The sequence below is a fragment of the Coregonus clupeaformis genome, unplaced genomic scaffold, assembly GCF_020615455.1.
Source record: "Coregonus clupeaformis isolate EN_2021a unplaced genomic scaffold, ASM2061545v1 scaf1348, whole genome shotgun sequence".
NCBI classification, from domain to species: Eukaryota; Metazoa; Chordata; class Actinopteri; order Salmoniformes; family Salmonidae; genus Coregonus; species Coregonus clupeaformis.
Window position 1 is genome coordinate 40,824 of NW_025534802.1, and position 18,160 is coordinate 58,983.

An 18,160-nucleotide genomic window follows, 5' to 3' on the forward strand; every position below is an offset into this window, starting at 1 on the left:
TATTAGGCAACAGTACAGAATGTCACCTTTTATTTGAGGTTTTTCATACATATCTGTTTTAGTGTTTAGATATGAAAGCACTTTATGTATCTAGTTCTCCCATTTGAAGAAGTCGTAATTATTTGGACAAATTCATTTAGTCAAAAGTTTAGTATTTGGTCCCATATTCCTTACCTGCAGTGATTACATCAAGCTTGTGATTCTACAAACTTGTTGAATACATTTGCAGATTGTCTTGGTTGTGTTTTGGATGATGTTTTTCCCAATAGAAACTGAATGGTGAATAATGTCCTGTAATTTTGGAGTCACTTCACTTGTATTGTCAGTAAGAATAGAAGATGTTTCTGAACACTTCTACATTCATGTGGATGCTACTATGATTATGAATAATCATGAATAAATGGTGAATGATGATGAATGAGAAAGATACAGAGGCACAAGGATCATACCCCCTCTGTTATTGGTAATGGTGAGTGGTTAGCATGTTTTGTTGTAGCCTCTGTAACTTTCTCACTCATTATTATTCATGATTCATTCATGATTTTTCTTAATCATGTCATCATCAGGATTAATTTAGTAGTGTTTAGAAACATGTTATCTACTCACTTAGACAGAAAATTACTCCAGTCATCATCCACCATTCAGTTACTATTGGACAAAACATAACTCAAAACACAACCAAAACAAACTGCAAATGCAACCAACGAGTTTGGGACCAAATACTAAACTTTTGACTACTTTAATACACTATAAGTGAATTGGTCAGAATACTTATGACTTCTTCAAATAGGGGACTAGATACATAAAGTCCTTTCATTTCTAAACGGTGAAACAGATATGTATGAAAATACCCTAAATTAAAAGGTGACATTATATACTGTCACCTCATATGAAACATTTGATCTCAAATCCAAAATGTTGGAGTATATAGCCAAATTTAAGATGTTAGCTTCCCTGTCAAAATAGATATACTGTGGACTGTATACTCAATACAATCTAAATCTGATACCTCACTGTCTGTCTTTTGATGATCCGGCAACTTGGGGCCGCCGTGGACGAGGTGTCCAACACTCTGCGCCGGTTGGTTACTGGAGAGGTGCCCACGCCTTCTTACACCATCCCATCACCAACGGCCAGTCCTCCTCTCTCAGCACCGGAACCCAGTGGCATTCGGCTCTCGCTCCCGAGGGCATATGACGGTTCTGCAGACGGGTGTCAGGGGTTCCTCCTGCAGGTGGAACTCTACCTGGCTACCATACACCCCGCGCCCTCGGGATACGAGAGCGTCTCCGCCCTCATCTCCTGTCTATCCGGCAAGGCGTTGGAGTGGGCCAACGCCGAATGGAGGGGAATAGACGCCGCTACCATCACCTACGCGGAGTTCTCCCGCCGCTTCAGGGCTGTCTTCGATCACCCACCTGAAGGGAAGGCGGCGGGGGAGCGTCTGTTCCACCTCCGACAGGGGAAGAGGAGCGCACAGGAGTTCGCACTGGAGTTCCGGACGCTAGCGGCGGATGCGGGGTGGAATGAGAGGGCCCTCATCGACCATTACCGGTGTAGCCTACGAGAGGACGTTCGTCGTGAGCTGGCCTGTAGGGACACCAACCTATCCTTCGACCAGTTGGTGGACATCTCCATCCGTCTCGACACCCTGCTGGCTACCCGCGGACGTCCCGAGTGGGGGTCGTCCATTCCACCCTCCAGCACCTCTGAGCCGATTCCTATGGAGCTCGGGGGTGCTGGCGCTAGAGAGAGGAGGAGAGAGAACCCGAGGGGGGCCACCCCCTGCACCAACTGTGGCCGTGGAGGACACACCGCGGCCAGGTGCTGGGGAGGGTCTCCTGAAAGAGGGGACAACAGGTCACGCACTGGGGAGTCATTTCAGGTGAGTAGGCGCCCCACTTACCCAGAGCTCTCTGTTGGTCACATGAGTATTCCTGTGAGATTTCCACAGGTGGCACCTCATTCCCAGCATAAGGCACTAGTAGATTCAGGCGCAGCTGGGAATTTTATTGATCGGGCATTTTGTTATAGGTTAGGAATTCCCCTTCGGCCGGTAGAAGCCCCCTTTCCTGTCCACGCCTTAGACAGCCGGCCGTTGGGGTCGGGGCTGATCAGAGAAGTCACAGCACCACTTAAGATGACGACGCAGGGGGGTCATGAGGAGATCATTCAGTTTTATCTGATTGACTCTCCTGCGTACCCCGTGGTGCTGGGGCTTCCCTGGTTAAGAGCCCTCTGTTGCGTGGCAACAGAGGGCTCTTATGGAGTGGTCTGCCCAGTGTGTAGGGAGATGTCTAGGTGTTTCCTTAGGGGCGACCTCGGTAGAGAGTCCGAACCAATTGCCCGCAATGCGCATTCCCCCCGAGTATGAGGACTTAGCACTTGTGTTCAGCAAGACGAGGGCAACACGGCTACCACCTCATAGACGGGGGGACTGTGCGATAAATCTCCAAACAGGAGCGGCTCTTCCGCGGAGCCGTGTGTATCCCTTGTCTCAAGAGGAGACAGCGGCTATGGAGACTTACATAGCCGAGTCCTTGGCACAGGGATACATACGGTCCTCCACTTCCCCGGTTTCCTCGAGTTTCTTCTTTGTGAAGAAGAAGGACGGGGGTTTGCGCCCGTGTATTGATTACCGTAGTCTCAATCAGATCACGGTTAAGTACAGTTACCCTCTTCCACTGATTGCGACTATGACGGAATCATTACGCGGAGCGCAGTTCTTCACAAAGTTGGATCTCAGGAGCGCGTACAATCTGGTGCGCATTAGGGAGGGGGATGAATGGAAGACAGCATTTAGCACCACCTCGGGTCATTACGAGTATCTCGTCATGCCATACGGGCTAATGAATGCTCCTTCAGTCTTCCAATCCTTTGTTGACGAGATTTTCCGGGACATGCATGGGCAGGGTGTGGTAGTGTACATCGACGACATCCTAGTGTACTCTTCTACACGAGCCGAGCATGTAGCCCTGGTGCGCCGAGTGTTGAGAAGACTGTTGGAGCATGACTTGTATGTCAAGGCAGAGAAATGCCTGTTCTTCCAGGAGTCCGTCTCCTTTTTGGGTTATCGGTTGTCCGCGTCTGGTGTGGAGATAGAGGTAGACCGTGTGTCGGCCGTGCGTAATTGGCAAACTCCAACCACTGTAAAAGAGGTGCAGCAGTTCTTGGGTTTTGCTAATTACTACCGGAGGTTTATCCGGGGCTTTGGACAGGTTGCAGCTCCCATTACGTCCCTACTAAAGGGGGGTCCGGTTCATTTGCAGTGGTCAGCTGAGGCGGACAGGGCATTTGTCAAACTGAAGAACCTGTTCACCTCGGCCCCGGTGCTGGCGCATCCGGATCCCTCTTTACCATTCCAAGTTGAGGTAGACGCGTCCGAGACCGGTATTGGGGCAGTCCTGTCACAACGGTCCGGCACGCCACCTAAGCTCCGCCCCTGTGCGTTCTACTCCAAGAAGCTCAGCTCGGCGGAGCGCAATTATGACGTTGGGGACAGGGAGTTGTTAGCTGTAGTCCAGGCCCTAAAGGTGTGGAGGCATTGGCTTGAGGGGGCTCAACACCCTTTCCTCATTCTGACTGATCACCGTAACCTGGAGTACATCCGGGCCGCTAGGAGATTGAACCCTCGTCAGGCTAGGTGGAACAGGTTCCTGACCCGGTTTGTTTTTAAGATCACATACATCCCAGGGTCCCAGAACGGTAAGGCAGACGCCCTGTCCCGGCGGTATGACACAGAGGAGAGGTCCATTGAGCCTACTTCCATACTGCCGGAGTCTTGTTTGGTGGCTCCGGTGGTATGGGAGGTCGATGCGGAAATCGAGGGGGCACTGCGTACCGACCCTACTCCCCCCGAGTGTCCTGTGGGGCAGACGTACGTTCCGCTCGAGGTTCGTGATCGTCTTATTTATTGGGCTCATACATCACCCTCCTCTGGACATCCAGGTATTGGCCGGACAGTGCACTGCCTTAGCGTGAAATACTGGTGGCCAACGTTAGCTAAGGATGTGAGGGTTTATGTCTCCTCCTGCTCGGTGTGCGCCCAGTGTAAGGCGCCTAGACATTTGCCCAGGGGTAAGTTACATCCCCTGCCCGTTCCACAACGACCATGGTCCCACCTCTCGGTGGATTTTGTGACCGACCTACCCCCTTCCCAGGGGAATACCACCATTTTGGTCGTTGTGGATCGGTTTTCCAAGGCCTGTCGTCTCCTCCCAATGCCGGGTCTCCCTACTGCCCTACAGACCGCCGAGGCCCTATTTACCCACGTGTTCCGGCACTATGGGGTCCCCGAGGATATTGTGTCTGACCGAGGTCCCCAGTTCACCTCCAGAGTCTGGGGGGCGTTCATGGAACGCTTGGGGGTCTCGGTGAGCCTTACCTCGGGGTACCACCCAGAGAGCAATGGGCAGGTGGAACGAGTCAACCAGGATGTGGGTAGGTTTCTAAGGTCCTATTGACGGGACCGGCCGGAGGAGTGGTCTAGGTATATCCCCTGGGCAGAGATGGCCCAGAACTCTCTCCGCCACTCCTCCACCAATTTAACACCTTTCCAGTGTATTTTAGGATATCAGCCGGTCCTGGCACCGTGGCACGAGAGCCAGATCGAGGCCCCTGCGGTGGACGAGTGGATTCTAAAGTTCTCAAATGTGCGTTAAATTAAAATGCTGACGGTCAAATGTCCAGGGCCACATTTTCCTAATGGACACCCTGACGCGCACACACAAAGAGTTCTGAAAGAATCATGCCTGCCTGTGAAGGGTCGTTGTCTTCTTCCCAGTTACCTTCCCTGCCTTGTCTTCTTCCCAGTTACCTTCCCTGCCTTTCTCATATTGTAATGTGAGGATACTCTCTCTCCTTTCTGCTCTAAAACATGTACCCGAGTGGCGCAGTGGTCTAAGGCGCCACTAGAGATCCTGGTTCGAATCCAGGCTCTGTCGCAAAATAAAATAATGTACGCACTCACTAACTGTAAGTCGCTCTGGATAAGAGTGTCTGCTAAATGACTAAAATGAGTTTTTTGTTCCCTAACTTTGAACTTCTTCTATTTATTTTCCTACTTTTTCCACAGTGTTCTGAGGGACTCTAGAATGATATATTGTGCGCTTTCAGCATTCAGGAGCAATCTCTTATAAAGGATTTACAGAGGCACTCCTGATGTAAAGAGCACATTTGGGTCATTATGTATCCTGGTTATCATCACACATAAGGAAGTCCTTTCCATACACCCACTCCTGTCAGCCCTGGAGATGTAGAGACGTTTAAATAACTTTGTTTCTCTTTTCTCCATTCCAACCCATACCACACACACATACACACATTGAACCTTCCAACATTCCCACAACGTTAATACACACACACAAACAAACACACACGCACACAAACACGTACACATTCCCCACTGTGTGTGTGCATACATGTGTGTGTGTTTACCACCATCAGTCATCAAAGTGAGAGGGTCTTTGAAGAACTTTGCTGAACCTCCCTTTTTCAGAAAAAGATTCTGAGCTATTTGACTCATAAGCACAATGTGCTTATGAGTCCTTCCTTCCCTCCCCCCTCTCTCTCTCTCACTCTCTCTCTCTATGGGGAAATATTTAAACTAACTACAGAGGGAATGTTTATGTGGCTCAGTAATGTGCAAATATGATGTCAGACTGCAATGTGCAAATACGATGTCAAACTGTGTAAACAGGAAAGGGGAAAAGGACCCCATTTCAGGGCTGTTTTCTCCCTGGAAAGAACAGAGATAATGTCTAAGCGATGGAAATGTGAAATGTGAAATGTGAGCATGAGTGGGAACATAGCAGAAGTTCCGCCAGAGAGACTGACAGGAGAACGTCATCTGATCCTTGTCAACCTTCAACAACTTATGACAACACAAACATCTATATCTCATAGGCGTGGAATTTCTCTGGTTGCTTGTTCATTTAGGATTTCACTTCCACCCTCTCCCATCACTACCAATTTGAGACTTGGTTTCACCTGTGCTACATTTGCGCATGTATTTTTCGGAAGTAAATACCTAAAACTCTATTACATTTACATTTTAGTCATTTAGCAGACGCTCTTATCCAGAGCGACTTACAGTTAGTGAGTGCATACATTATTATTTTTCATACCCCCCGTGGGAATCGAACCCACAACCCTGGCGTTGCAAACACCATGCTCCACCAACTGAGCTACATCCCTATTTAGAGCTACTTACGCTTTAAGTACTTATATTACACTCATTTACTGTCTGAAATGGTGAAACATTTTACTAAATGATTAACTTAAAGCATTTAATCCTCTGTATTATATTTGAAGACCTTCAGATTTAGTTTGTTAGCACATGCAGGTATGTATTCACCAATCATTTCACAGTAGAGTACAGTATGGCCTGATGTTGGTGAAAACCCCTGGAGCTGAGAAACTAGAGGAGCACCCTGGGGTGTCAGGAACCAGCTTAATTAGCATCCAGCTAGGAGACATGAAAAGGGCCACAAACATGAAATGAGTGCCAGACCCCCTTCAAAAAAATACCACAAACATGAAATGAGCGCAAGACCCCTTTAAATATCACAAACATGAGTGACCCTCTTGAGTGACAATCTTCCCAGCTCTGCAGATTTTGCTGCGAAGAGACAGAATCATTAGATCATTTGTTTTGGTCCTGTCCATTTGTAGCTTGTTTTTGGACACAGGTCCAGGAATGGCTAAAGGATTGCAATATTTACCTGGAGCTAACCCTGCAGATAGCACTACTGGGTGAGATGAAAAGTTATAGTCATTCGATCAATAATATAATAATACTTTTAGAAAAAAAAAAAATTTCAATTTACAATCTGTAGAAACAATAAGAATAGAAGGGTTCAGAACTTTTGTAAAACATCACAGTACAGTTGAAAAAGATATGGCAAATAGAAATCCAATATGGATGGTGTTAAGAGATAGATGGGAGGTGTTGAATGGAGTTGAAGGATGGGACTAATAACAACTAACAACAACTAATAACAACAATATAACTAATGTAAAGCATAATGTGTCCATAATAAGTATATAGGTTATAGGTTGAGAGCTTTTGTGAAAGAGCACAGTTAGAAAGATATGGCATATAGAAGCAAACCGGACGGACATCATGAAAATGATCGAAGAGTTTGAGGGTTGAGGAAGTTCAGGAGTAAAAACAAAAAATATATAATTATTGTAAAATTGACTGTGTCCATAAAATGTATATAGTATGTATAAGTTGGAAGTAGAGGCCTAAGCATTGTTGTTCACTAGTTTACTCCAATTAGGGAAGGGGTGGTGGGGTTGGAAAGTAATAAAGGGAAATATTTTTTTTTAAAGGATATGTGTATGTGTGTGTATATGTATGTATGTATATGTATATATACACTACCGTTCAAAAGTTTGGGGTCACTGTTTTCGAAAGAAAAGCAATTTTTTTGTCCATTAAAATAACATCAAATTGATCAGAAATATAGTGTAGACATTGTTAATGTTGTAAATGTCTATTGTAGCTGGAAACGGCTGATTCTTAATGGAATATCTACATAGGCGTACAGAGGCCCATTATCAGCAACCATCAGTCCTGTGTTCCAATGGCACGTTGTGTTTGCTAATCCAAGTTTATCATTTCAAAAGGCTAATTGATCAATAGAAAACCCTTTTGCAATTATGTTAGCACAGCTGAAAACTGTTGTGCTGATTAAAGAAGCCTCCTGTAGCTCAGTTGGTAGAGCATGGCGCTTGCAACGCCAGGGTTGTGGGTTCGATTCCCACGGGGGGCCAGTATGAAAAATGTATGCACTCACTAACTGTAAGTCGCTCTGGATAAGAGCGTCTGCTAAATGACTAAAATGTAAATAAAACTGGCCTTCTTGAGACTAGTTGAGTATCTGGAGCATCAGCAATTGTGGGTTCGATTACAGGCTCAAAATGGCCAGAAACAAATAACTTTAAGATGGGCAGTCTGAGATATGGCTTTTTCTTTGCAACTCTGCCTAGAAGGTTAGCATCCCGGAGTCGCCTCTTCACTGTTGACGTTGAGATTGGTGTTGAGTTTCTTGGCAATTTCTCGCATGGAATAGCCTTCATTTCTCAGAACAAGAATAGACTGACAAGTTTCAGAAGAAAGTTATTTGTTTCTGGCCATTTTGAGCCTGTAATTGAACCCAAAATTGCTGATGCTACAGATAATAATAATAATATAATATGCCATTTAGCAGACACTTTTATCCAAAGAGACTTACAGTCATGTGTGCATACATTTTTACGTATGGGTGGTCCCGGGGATCGAACCCACTACCCTGGCGTTACAAGTGCCATGCCCTACCAATTGAGCTACAGAGATACAGAGATACTCAACTAATCTCAAGAAGGCCAGTTATATTGCTTCTTTAATCAGCACAACAGTTTTCAGCTGTGCTAACATAATTGCAAAAGGGTTTTCTAATGATCAATTAGCCTTTTGAAATGATAAACTTGGATTAGCAAACACAACATGCCATTGGAACACAGGATTGATGGTTGCTGATAATGAGCCTCTGTACGCCTATGTAGATTTTCCATTAAAGATCAGCCGTTTCCAGCTACAATAGCCATTTACAACATTAACAATGTCTACACTGTAAAAAAAAAATCTTTCGAAAACAAGGAAATGTTTAAGTGACCCCAAACTTTTGAATGGTAGTGTATATATATATTTGCGAGAAAAAAAACATATGGGGGATTGGAAGTGATGCACACAATTACATTGATGGAAGTTACACTCTGTCTGCAATATTAAAGCTGATCTACCTCCTAAAAAAAATTATTAAAAAATAAAGAAATAAAAAAAACCTGTTTCAAATCTCATCACATAAAAAAAAAAATTACAGACACATGAACATAAACTAACCAGAACATCCACTCTAAGAGATGGGGAATTAAAAGGTTTTGGGATCTAGGAAAATAAAAAGAGTGCAAAAAATAGATAATGAAAGCTATGCCACCCCAAACCCCCTGTAGTCACTTCCTGTCACGATCGTTGAGAGACGGGTCAGACCAAGGTGCAGCGTGGTATGCGTACATGTTTATTAATACGAATAAACACTTGACAAAATAACAAAACGTGAAGCTCAAACAGTGGCTACAACACAACAAGCCAAACGCGAGTCAAGATCCCACAACTAAGGTAGGCAACCAGGCTACCTAAGTATGATCCCCAATCAGAGACAACGAGCGACAGCTGCCTCTGATTGGGAATCACACCCGGCCAAACATAGAAATCTCAAACTAGATCTACAACAACATAGAATTCAACAGAAACTCACACCCTGACCCAACCAACAAGAGTTCTCTCGATCAGGGTGTGACACTTCCTTATGCACATTCTGTAAAGAAAATTACTAGCTGGGCTTAACATCACATCCAACTATGAATAACCATCAGAGTCCTTCGCTACAGATAGTACACTGTAGAAATTATACTGATATTTGTGATTTAAAAAATTTTAGTAGGAATTGTAGCTGCAGTATTCGCTATTGTTGAATCCATTTCAGCACAACTAGAACTCTCCTAAAGGGGACAGCAGACAGGTTTCCCTTCAGGACCATGGACAGCTCCCCTTCTTCTCCACACTCTGCCTATGTAGACTAGAGCAGCCCTGCCCACCCTCTACCTATGTGTTGGGGAACATCAGTGTTAGAGATAAAATTACATTTAAAAAAACATTCTAACTAGTAAATGTCTCTTGCGTGGATATGCCAATCCAAATCACATGTGGATCTTGTGTGGCCATATTCGGTCAAGCTAAGCTCCAGACATCCTGATATATTGATGGAGATGGATGCATCAAAAACATTGATAACACAAAAAGGTTTTCAATTCTAACTATGTCAATTGTTGTAGCCATTATGTTAGCTAGGCAGATATAGCACTGATTCCATCTCCATTCTGTCCACATGTTCCAGGGCCACTGGCCACAGGGCCTCTAATGGATCTGGTAATGGGGCAACACAATGGAATCAGAGTGAGACGTGAGGAGGCCAGCCTTTACAGAAGCTTTCAAGTGTCAGACAGGCTTAGCTAGCCGTATCTGCCTGCCCATTTTATTTAGTCCTTCTGCTGGATCCACTGTAATGTAAGTCAAGCTAGATAGAAAAAAAAGATACAAGATAAGAGGGAACATGGTGAGAACAGATAGCTCTGACATTTGTGGCAGGAAGTGAAAAGCTTTTGTTTGCGTGTTGTTGTTTTTATACAGGGCCGTCCGAGCTTTAAAAGCCAACCTTAACAATATAGTCAATAAAGCCTGGCGCAGACTAAAGTGTTGCCTTTTCTTTACCACTTAATGCCCTTTAAAGGATACAAAAACACCGGTCGGCCCTGACAAAGAGCCTTGCTGAAGCTTTCCTGTGTTGTGTTTGGTTTTTAAGTTAAAGGTGTCCCTCTGGTGATCCACACTGACCTTTCACTGTTCTAAGCTCTGCTCTTCATGCCGTCTCTGTACTCTGAAGAACACAAGTTTCACCACTCCGTGTCCTTTCTTTCCCAAAGGAATAGCTACGTCGCACTGTTAGTAAAAGGCCATGTCACAAGCTCCCATCATTTCATGTTTCACAGTAATTGTACCATTTATTTTCTCCCTTAACACTTGTCCAACATGGTTTGTCTGTATCCAAGGTCGCCAGACAGGTGATGGTAACTTCTCTAACTTGTCTAATTCACACTAGCAATAGTGAGTGCCCCACGGCGTCAATGCTTAAAAGAGAACAAATGCTTGTCATCCCACTCACCAAAGTCATTTGGAAAACTAATTAAAGTTTTCCCGTACATAGCCCCCTGAAGCTTACACTGTGCTGCAGAGAAAGAGGGAGGGAGAGAGCGGGGAGGAAGAGCTAGAGGGAGATAGAAGTAGAGGGGTGGAGAGATGCGGAGAAGAGTGAAAGAGGGAGAGGGAAAGGGAAAGGAAGAAGGCAAAAGGAGAGGGTGGTGTGAGACTGTTTGCCAAAGTGCTTGAGACTTGTTTGTTAAGAGTGTGGCATTTGGTTAACTCAAACAAGAATTAGCTCTTTAATCTACTGTAGGTTGATGAAACGAATGTGATGGATATTTGTTTTGCTTGTTTGTGTGTCTTTCGCTTCTTAGACAGCTGTACGTGTACCAGTTCTCGTTTACATTGATTAAGTAGATATTTAAACAGGAATTTTGTCGGTACATTTTAGCGTATGGCTATGGCATCTGTAGGTCTGTGCAGTTGAACTATTTTAACTCAAAATAGAGGGTTACTGAAAAGTTACTGTTTACTTTGCTAATAGTGTCTGTGACTCTGATGTTAGTGTGGACTGAACCCTAATCACGCACATGGACAGCTGGCGGTTTAACTTTCACTTCCCCATCTTTAATTTAATTTCTTTAGCATTCTAACATGCTAATTCATGGTTAATGCATAACAAGTATAGTGACTCCTCTCATAGATATTAATGAGATATGGAGTTTTAATTCTGTAATCCTCTTTCACAGTGTCATGATGTAATATTTATAAATTATCGCAATTAGTCTTGCATTTAAAATCATTGTAGGGCAAAATTATATTCCAGAAAAGCTTTTTCCCAAAATAAATGCATTTATAACATCCTGATCCGAAAACTTCATATTCAGCCTCACAGCAGCAGCTGCCTGGGAGAAAGGAATTTTCCCTCCCCATTTTTGTATTTTAATTCAAGATTGTGTGTTTGGGGTGCATAATTACCACACTCATTCAATTCTCCTATGCTGAAACGAGCGTCAAACGGGAGAAAATATCCTTGGCAGTAATCCAACTCATTAGAATCCCTGATGATGGGTTATGGAATTGGCTTTTATTAGCAGTCACTATTTACTGTAGAGCTGAATGGAAATATTACAGTAACTTATAATTATGTGTGATTCTGACGGTTAATTCTTGTCACTAAAAGGCGTTTTGTTTGGCCTGAGTAGAGGGCAGACAGAGCTTTGCATCACAGTGAAACAGTCACAGAGGTGAACTGGAAGGCACACTGCTTCAGTTCTTACCTAACTTTGTTGTCTTCATATCTCTGTTCAATTGTTTTCTTGTTTGCACTTGAGGAGATGAGTACTATAATGTGGGATCTAGTAATCATAGTGATGTTGTTTTAATATCACGGTGAGACTAATCTTAACACACGTGTTTTAGGTCAATAGGAGATGTCTCACTACTCAGCCTGAAAGTGTTCCTACCCAGATGTCCTTTAACTTCATTCAAAACTCATTCATGCAAAGCTAAGAAACAACATTCCTCCTGAAGCCGAAAAAAACTCAACTCTTCTGAGTGACACATTACCGATTTCACGCGTTTCATGTTTAAACAAGAGAAATTGAAAGTCGCTCTCTTCATAAGTAGTATGTAATCTCAGCAGACAGACAAAAGGCCAGTGCTTTATCTCAGGCCCTGGGATGCATAGCAGGTGGCTGCAGGCCTCTACTATTATACTGAATAAATCACATCTTGATAATTCACCCAAGGCCTGGATGTTCTTTCTGCTCCTGCTGAATGAAAATCTACCTGAGGTGAACTTCATCTAATGCTATAATTAAGAGTGTCTGTCCATGTGTGATATTGTTTCTCATCACATCGTCAAAGCCTACCCAACAGAACCACAGAGGATGAGGCTGTGTGGGGGGGAGAAAGCTTGACAGAAGCTCAGGGGCTGAGGAGGGTTGTGTGTGTGTGTGTGTGTGTGTGTGTGTGTGTGTGTGTGTGTGTGTGTGTGTGTTTACAGGTGTGTGAGTATGTGCCTGCCTGCCTGCAGCATGCGTGCACCGCTTTGCCCAAATGTTGCATCTGCAGTGACATCTGTTGGTAACTGAGGGGAAAAAGAGATGGATGCAGCACTAAATCAATATTGAAGTCACAGTCCTGCACATTTACAGTCTACACAAGGGATCTAAACACTAGTATGCACTTAAAGCTGCTCAAGTAGAACATGTCATAGAGATGAGTGAGACTGACACATTGTACGAATCTCACCATTTTGATGAGTCTTAAATCCTAATCAAAATGTTCCTGTGAGACAAGCACTCTGCTACGGTTCCCCTTTAGCTCTGGGGTGGCATGTAGCCTAGCGGTTAAAAGCATTGGGCCAATAACCAAAAGGTTGCTGGTTCGAATCCCCGAACTGTTGATGTGCCCTTCAACAAGTCACTTTGCCCTAATTGCTCCTGTAAGTCACTGGATGAGAGTGTCTACGAAAATATAAACAGCTCTTCTCTGTTTGTTTCTCTCATCACTCAATCTTCCATTTGATCAACACACAGAATGCCAGCATTGCAATTTCTCCTCCCTGTCCTCTCTCTCTGCTTAGTGTGAGCCATTGTAGGCTTACTCTATACCAATCCATCTGTCACTAGTAAACTGCAGTGTGAATTTAGCAGATTTCAGATTTACAGAACTGCCCATAAGGGTCACAGGTCAATGATCTGTGTTTTTGACATAGGTGTTATGGATGGTCGATCACATGACCCACGGAGGCACTTTTGGTCACACTTTATTTGGATAGTCCGGATAGTCCATCTGTAGATGCTCTACATATAGTCATACTATCAACAAACTATCTGTTGATAAGCAACTGCTTGCTAAGGTTACGGTTAGGGTTAGGCACAAGTGCCAGCAATTCATACATTGCACTAGTCAATAGAGGTTATAGCTTTCTTAACTATATTATAGTGAACTAAAACTAAAACGATCATTAAAAAACGAATTAGTAAACAGAAATAAAATAATTAACAAACACGTTTGAAAAACTAAAACTATACTGAGACTATTCTTTTTGACTCCAAAACCAACTAAAATAAAATAAAAATCTAATGGGGTTTTCAAGCTACTGTATCTGGTGGGTAAATGCGGCCAAGAGATGGCGCTGTTTCAAAAAGGCCTAGCTTGTGCATCACTATCACTAGCCATAACTAGCTAACAGGGAAAAAAATGTCTAGGTGGCTAACTTGATTCTTCTTACATGTACTACTAAAGTTAAAAAGCATTGGATTGGTGTAAACATCGGCGAGAGAGTTTACTTCCACCATATGTTTTGCACCAGTCTAGGCACTATTCCTTTTAAATCCAAGTCACATTGAGATTTACTTTATAATTTAAACCTAATCTTAGTTCTCAAGAACCCAAGGCCATAGAGCCATAGGGTTCTCATTTGAACAATTGACCACAGCGGGTCCAACGTGTACAACTGTACCGGCGCTCTGTCTACACATTTGTGGTCCTCTGTAGCTCAGCTGGTAGAGCACGGCGCTTGTAACGCCAAGGTAGTGGGTTCGATCCCGCGACCACCCATACACACAAAAAGAAAATGTATGCACGCATGACTGTAAGTCGCTTTGGATAAAAGCATCTGCTAAATGGCATATTATATTATTATACTATATATTACATTAATAATCACCTCAAGCAATACGGTTTTGGAAGCCTCAGAAATTCTACTTTCATATCAGACCAAAATTATTTGACAAATACAAAAGATACACTTACTGAGCGTCGTTATAACACAGATTCCCACTGAGGTGTTTTGTGTTGCACTTCCTGAGCCAATGGAAACTCGGGAGGGAACAAAGCTGTGTTACACAAAAAAGTATATATTTTGTACTTGTAATGTTATTTTTGGATGATAATTAAGTTTAGTGTTCAAGGTTTCCAAAACCGTATCGCAATCAAGGATAAATTGTTTGTAGATAGAGCATTTCACACTTGACCAAATCACCTTAGCTAATCAAAAGGGACGTGAAATGACTCCAATGTAGCATTGGAGTCATGAGAAGGGCTAACCTAACCTATTGCAAGAAGTGACATCCAAAAAACACAAAAAAAACTATACAACCCAAATGGCTCCTAGCATGCTTTCTGTGCCTAACACTAACACTAAAACTAAACAGTATAACAGGGGTGCAACTTTCACTGGGGACAGGGGGACATGATAGCTAGCTAGCTCACTAGCTGTTTCGCCTCAATCACCCTAGATCTGAATCAAACGATGAAACTAGCGGCCAAATGATTGAAGACCGATATTCTGACATTTTTTCAGCAATGTAACATTATTAATCTGTCAGTTTCCATAGCTAATTCCCTACTTTTCACACTGACACGGTATAAAAAGCTCTACAGGCTTCACTGTCATGGTGCACAGTCAGTACACAACTATGCTCATCATGTCTTAGCAGGATCAGATGGTGACAGGTGTCCCTGCAGGATCAGACAGCCAGGGAAGACCAGCCTATGGAGCTCAGGATCATTTTTCAGCATATTAGCTATACAATCAGTGAATGGATTCAAAGTTCCATATTGAGTTGATGGGTAGGCTAGAGTCTGGGATCTGGGAATAATGGTCATTTCAATTATTGAACTACTGATTCTATTCTTGGATAATATGATGTAGAAATGTACATTCTTTCTCATGCCTCAGATGATGACATGGGTCTGAGCAGGGCAGCCAAGAAGGCCAGTTTGTGATGGTGCAGAGGTGGACACTTTTTTCTCTCTGTGCAGCAAACACTAGACAAGCAAGAAGATTCTGAGATTTAAACTTTTAAGGCAGTCCAACAAACCTCTAAAGTTGATTTCCAAACTGTATCAAGGGTTGATAGTCTTTTCCCGATGACACAAAACGTGTCAAACATAAATGTGAGGAAGACCTGGGAGACGCTATTGATGATGATGAATGGATACAGATATGTTCGAATGCCCAGTCATGTTCATATAATCTCAGACATAACTTACTGCAGTTTAAGACCAACCATAGAACATAATATATGCCAGTGAAACTGAATATCATGCACTCAGAAATGTAATTCTTCTGCTGGAGGTGTAAAACACAAAAGGGGACATATTTGCATATGTTATGGTAATGTGAAGGCTGGCTGAATTCTGGCAAAGAGTATGTTCTTTTATCTCAGCATGTCTTTATAGCGGCTAAGAAATGTATTTCCATTCATTGGAAGGTTGGTTATCCTCCCACAATGGACAGAAGAAATGTTATGTTGTGTATTACTAGATTTGATTTATTACAATATTAAGGGTATACTGTGCAACTTTCATAAGGTCTGGATGCCTTAAATCAGGGGTGTCAAACTCATTTTAGCTCAGGGGCCACATGGAGGAAAATCGATTCCCAAGTGGGCCGGACCGGAAAAATCATGGTATATATATAACTTAAAAACAACAACTTCAGATTGTTTTCTTTGTTTTAATACGATCAACATACAACATAAAGCTGGAGCCTGAGGACAGTGTGTCCAAAATAGTACAAGCACAACATCACTATTAATCATAAAACACGTCAAGTTTATTTGAAAATTCTAAAGAAAAAGAACACACAAACACACAATGCCTCAGTGATTAACAGAACTGTTTCACAGATCACAGAACTATATCAGGGTGTCATTTCTCAGGCAGAAATGTAGATAAAAATAATGAAATCCTGTTCCCCAAACAAGTGCAAGAACCACAGAGTCAAGAATAGGTTAAATATACAAATAAAATAAAATCTATTAAAAACAATAGCACATCAACATAAAAACATATAAACATAAAGCTGGAGCCTGAGGACAGTGTCCAAAAGCACAACATCACTATTAATCATAAAACACCTCAAGTTATTTGAAAGTTCTGAGGACAAAGAACACACAAACACACAATGCCTCAGTGATTCACAGAAGTATATCACAGATCACAGAACTATATCAGGGTGTCATTTCTCAGGCAGAAATGTAGATAAAAATAATGAAATCCTGTTCCCCAAACAAGTGCAAGAACCACAGAGTCAAGAATAGGTTAAATATACAAATAAAATAAAATCAATTAAAAACAATAGCACATCAACATAAAAACATATAAACATAAATCTGAAAGCGTTGCTCAAACTCCCGTAACAGTCCAGTTATTTTATCTTTGAACCGCGCACACATTTTTCAGACAGGGGAAGTGAGCTGCATCACCACCGGCAAGTTGCGTCTCCCACAATGACAGCTTCAACTTGAAAGAACGTATGCTGTCATAATACTGCGTGACAACTTTGTTGCGCCCTTGCAGCTGTTTGTTCAAGTTATTCAGGTGCTCTGTAATATCCACCATAAATGCAAGGTCCGGCATCCATTCTGTGGAATGAAATTCTAACACTGGTTTGCCCTTTTCTTCCATGAACTGTTCAATTTCTTCTCGTAAATCAAAGAAACGCCTCAGCACAGCACCTCGGCTTAACCATCTTACCTCAGTGTGGTATGGCAGGCCATAGATGTGGTCTTTCTCTCTGAGAAGGCTGTCAAACTGACGGTGATTCAGGCTTCTGGATCGGATGAAATTAACAGTTTGGATGACCACCTTCATGACGTTATCCATCTTTAATGACTTGCAACACAAAGCCTCCTGGTGCAAAATACAGTGAAAAGTCAAAAAATCACGTCCTCCATTTGCAGATTGCACTTTCTCTCTGAACTTTGTCACAACGCCTGCTTTTTTCCCGATCATTGAGGGCGCACCATCTGTAGCCAGGCTGACAGCGCGGGACCAGTTCACTCCGACCCTGTCCAGCGCGCCGACGAGTGCGGTAAAAATATCAGCTGCTGTCGTTGTATCTGTCATCGGCACCAACTCCACGAACTCCTCGGTGACGGTCAATGTGTCATCAACTCCGCGGATGAAAAAATGGCCAGTTGTGCAACATCTGTAATGTCCGTGCTTTCATCAATTGCAACCGAGAACGCAATAAATGACTTTACTTTTTGCTTCAACTGGCTGTCCAAATCCACTGAAAGATCGGAAATCCTGTCTGCAACTGTGTTTCTTGTCAGGCTGATATTTGCAAAAGCCTGCCGCTTTTCAGGGCACACAATCTCCGCTGCCTTCATCATGCATGTTTTTACAAATTCAACCTCACTAAATGGTTTTGAAGCCACTGCGATTTCATTAGCAATGAGGTAGCTAGCTTTCACTGCAGCGTCACTGATGTCTCGGCTGTGAGTAAACACAGACTGCTGTTTCTTCAGACCCGCCAACAGTTCATTCACCTTCTCTCATCTCCGCTGTCCTTGAAAGTTGTCATATTTGTCGGCATGAAGACTCACATAGTGGCGACGAAGGTTATATTCTTTCAGCACTGCAACATGCTCTGAACACACCAAACATACAGCT

General features: G+C 43.1%; 1 long non-coding RNA gene across 2 annotated transcripts in view; it reads left to right on the plus strand.

Annotated features, from left to right (window-relative positions):
• Nucleotides 1-1,871: 1,871 nt before the first annotated feature.
• Nucleotides 1,872-18,160, plus strand: part of LOC121560313 — a 28,987-nt gene continuing 12,698 nt past the window's right edge. For both annotated transcript variants that reach the window (XR_006659555.1, XR_006659554.1), the window contains exon 1: nt 1,872-1,885. This is a non-coding gene — a long non-coding RNA (uncharacterized LOC121560313). The remainder of the gene's footprint in view (nt 1,886-18,160) is intronic.